Here is a 4,519-nt window from a genome sequence, read left to right as displayed (position 1 = left end):
CTCCGCTGTTTCATTGGGATTCAAAGAAAGGGCCGTGTGTTATGATGATGTGGACCCCATACTGTCAGAGAAATATATCCCTTTAGGCATACTCCATGTTTCTGTTCTTTAGATAATTGTAAGCATGTTAATCTCTGGCTACGTCCCAAATGGCACTCTATTCCCTATATAGTAGTACTACGTTTGACCAGAACCCTATGGGCCCTGGTCAACAATAGTGCACTATATTGGGATGCACAAGAATCCTCTTAATTTGTCAGTTGTATAGGACGTTAAGTTGTCTCTTCTGGTGTTGGGATGTGGTGGAGGGTGTACAGGGCATGACCTGACTGTCTTATTGTTATGTCTGAAACACTAAAGGTAAAGTGGGGTTATAGACATTTGTTATTACCAAAGCTCAACACTTATTTCGGGGAGGTGGGTGGGTTGGAGGGGAGGGGGGAACCAAATATTCACAAATTTCAATTAAAGCGTTTTCTGCTTCAGTTTTCTTTCTTCTAGTTGAAAGAACCAGTCTTGTTGCTTTAAACATGCATCACTTTATTGTCAGTAATGGGGAATAGGTAAGAGGCCTATCTTACTCATACAACAGATTATTTTCTCAAAGTCATGGAAAGAAGGAATGTAAAGAACTGGAGAGAAATGTCTTTGAAATAGTTTGTCCTAAACAGTCCATCTGTAAAAAAAGGTATTGGTGACTTATCAAGAGAAATCTTTGTGCTTGGTAATTTTTGTTGTTTTATATACGAATGCCATATGTATACAAAGTCACAGTATTTTTCAAAATATTACAAACAAATAATGGATAGAAATATAGCTCTAAAAAGCTTTCGGTGTTCTCTTGTTCTGGAAATTAATTATTCCTATTTTAAATATTTTTGCCTTTACAAAATATGGAGATCTTTCTGCAATCTTTATTTTCAGTGTTCAGTTGGCTCACTTACTGTATGGATTCTTAGATGCCAACCAACAATCAGAACAAAATGAGGCGTGAGTCAGAGTGTACAATCTATTGATGTATCGCTGTTTTTATGTATATATCGATCAATCTATTGGATAGATTGTCATGGTGACCAATGTAGTATTCTTATAAGTGATGGATAAGATTAAGGTTTGGATAAAAACATTTCCCCATTTTAGTTTTTTGTTAACTGGACTCTGTTGGATTGATTGTGTGGTTGGGTCAGGATGTATACAATGAACAAACTGCAGATTTTACGCAGAAACTATGCAGAAGGAGATACAGTAATACATACAGTATAATGCAAAAATGATCACTTTACACTCGTGCACGTCTGGAGTTCGAAATACTGTTTTTACAGCTATTTTATCAAACTTGAACATAAGACTCCTGCATTATATTTGGGCTTTTTTGTTAAACTAGCAATTCTGAAAATTGTTTTTCAAAGATGGAATAAAAACATTGATTAGTGCATGTGTGTCTACTGTAGTGTATTTATGTCCGCATCTCCAGAGAGCAGCAAACCCTAGACCTCATAATGCCCAAACACATAGATTTGCATTCCACAAGCAATATAGTAGAATCAGAATGTCAAATTCACAGGGAGCATCCAAAATAGCATCCTTTTCCCTATATAGTGCACTTTTTTGTCTAGGGCCCATAGTGGCAGTGGTCAGAAGTAGTGCACTATGTAGGGAATAGGGTGCCATTTGGGATGCTGCGAAGGCATTTAGGGGGAGTCATTACATTACGACATCATGATATGTGATGTACATGTATTAAGAATCAGTGGCCATGTTCAAGTTTGGGCAATAGCGGAGAGGCGACGCGAGAGGTTTTACTCCGGCCAAAATTTGTCCACAAAAGTAAGCCTACGAAGTGAGGCATTTTTGTATGGAGGTCAATGAGTGTCAAATCTGGTAAACAAAAAATGCAATCGCTAATTTGCTACGTGAGGCTTATTTGATCGGCTAGAAGTTTAGCAATGAATGGTTAGGTTGTTACGAATGCACTGATAAGTGGACGCATGTGGCATTTCGGCAACATTGACATTTTTTGGGAACTTTATGTCAGTTGTGCCTGTTTTCATAAAGATCGAGGTCTCGTCATGGATATAACCCGTTTTAGCATGGACATTGCCATTTTAAAGTAGTCAACTGGGTGGGGATTCCTATGATTTCGTAGCAATCAACCAATAAAGAAGAAGAGAACCTTAATGGCGCTGCCCATGCTGTCACAGCCGCTATAAGGGCACAGATACAAAGATGAGTCCTTATCTATCTCAATGGCCTGTTGACGCACGTACAGTGCATTCGGAAAGTATTCAGACCCCTTGACTTTTTCCACATTGTTACGTTACAGCCTTATTCTAAAATTGATGAATTTAAAACAGTTATCATATATCTACACACAATACCACATAATGACAACGCGAAAACTGGTTTTTAGAAATGTTTGCAAATTTATTACAAATAAAAAACTGATACCTTTTGCTATGAGACTCGAAATTGAGCTCAGGTGCATCCTGTTTCCATTTATCATCCGTGAGATGGTTCTACAACTTGATTGAAGTCCACCTGTGGTAAATTCAATTGATTGGACATGATTTGGAAAGGCACACACCTGTCTATATAAGGTACCACAGTTGACAGTGCATGTCAGAGCAAAAACGAAGCCATGAGGTCAAAGGAATTGTCAGTAGGGCGCCGAGACAGGATTGTGTCAAGGCACAGATCTGGGGAAGGGTACCAAAACATTTCTGCAGCATTGAAGGTTCCCAAGAACACAGTGGCCTCCATCATTCTTAAATGGAATAAGTTTGGAACTGTAGTGTCGAGTTAGTGTGGCTAATTATGCTGTAACAAAGGAGTCCGCTTATACTGAGCTTTGATCATAAGTTTTATTCATATCACAAGATTTCAGCATAAGTTTACAGATGTATATAGCATCCGGAGAGCAGTGTCCGAAAAGAATATGTCTGCTGCTCTGACCTTCTTTGTTCCCATCCAGTACTTATAATCTTTCCCAAAATATGGGTGGCTCCCTTTACTGTCCAATCACCTGTCTCCAACAAACAGACTCTGTCTGTTCTATTGTGTCACTCTAAAACTACTCCCTCTAACACTGAATAAACAGCCTCTCAGGTTCCCCTTAAAAACATTAGCAAAGTCATAATTCTTAATACACTACAGAACCACCAAGACTTCCTAGAGCTGGCTGCCTGGACAAACTGAGCAATCGGGGGAGAAAGGCCTTGGTCAGGGAGGTGACCAAGAACCCAACGGTCACTCTGACAGAGCTCCTCTGTGGAGATGGGAGAACCTTCCAGAAGGACAACAATCTCTGCAGCACTCCACCAATCAGGCCTTTATGGTAGAGTGGCCAGACGGAATCCACTCCTTAGTAAAAGGTACATGACCGCCCACTTGGAGTTTGCGAAAAGGCACCTAAAGGATTCTCAGACCATGAGAAACAAGATTCTCTGGTCTGATGAAACCAAGATTGAACTATTTTGCCTGTTAAGTGTTACGTCTGGAGGAAACTTGGCACTATCCCTACGGTGAAGCATGGTGGTGGCAGGGACTGAGGCAGGGACTGGGAGACTAGTCAAGATCGAGGGAGTAGTTTTAGAGTGGCGTGGCGGGAAGCTGTCTCCGCACCACGTGCTCTCACCACTGGTGTCCCCCAGGGATCGGTTTTGGGCCCTCTCCTTTTCTCCCTATACACCAAGTCACTTGGCTCTGTCATATCCTCACATGGCCTTTCCTATCATTGCTACGCTGACGATACACAACTAATCTTCTCCTTTCCCCCTTCTGATCACCAGGTGGCGAATCGCATCTCTGCATGTCTGGCAGACATATCAGTATGGATGACGGATCACCACCTCAAGCTGAACCCTGGCAAGACGGAGCTGCTCTTCCTCCCCGGGAAGGACTGCCCGTTCCATGATCTCGCCATCACGGTAGACAACTCCGCTGTGTCCTCCTCCCAGAGTGCGAAGAGCCTAGGCGTGACCCTGGACAACACCCTGTCGTTCTCCGCCAACATCAAGGCGGTGACCCGCTCCTGCAGGTTCATGCTCTACAACATTCGGAGAGTGCGACCCTGCCTTACACAGGAAGCGGCGCAGGTCCTGGTCCAGGCACTTGTCATCTCCCGTCTGGACTACTGCAACTCGCTGTTGGCTGGGCTCCCTGCCTGTGCCATTAAACCCCTACAACTCATCCAGAATGCCGCAGCCCGTCTGGTGTTCAACCTTCCCAAGTTCTCTCACGTCACCCCCCTCCTCCGCACACTCCACTGGCTTCCAATTGAAGCTCGCATCCGCTACAAGACCATGGTGCTTGCCTTTGGAGCAGTGAGGGGAACGGCACCCCTGTACCTTCAGGCTCTGATCAGTCCCTACACCCAAACGAGGACATTGCGTTCATCCACCTCTGGCCTGCTGGCTCCCCTTCCTCTGCGGAAGCACAGCTCCCCCTCAGCCCAGTCAAAACTGTTCGCTGCTCTGGCACCCCAATGGTGGAACAAGCTCCCTCACGACGCCAGGACAGC

Source organism: Coregonus lavaretus, assembly GCF_964263955.1.
Source record: "Coregonus lavaretus genome assembly, chromosome: 8".
NCBI classification, from domain to species: Eukaryota; Metazoa; Chordata; class Actinopteri; order Salmoniformes; family Salmonidae; genus Coregonus; species Coregonus lavaretus.
Note: the sequence above shows the minus strand (reverse complement) of the source record.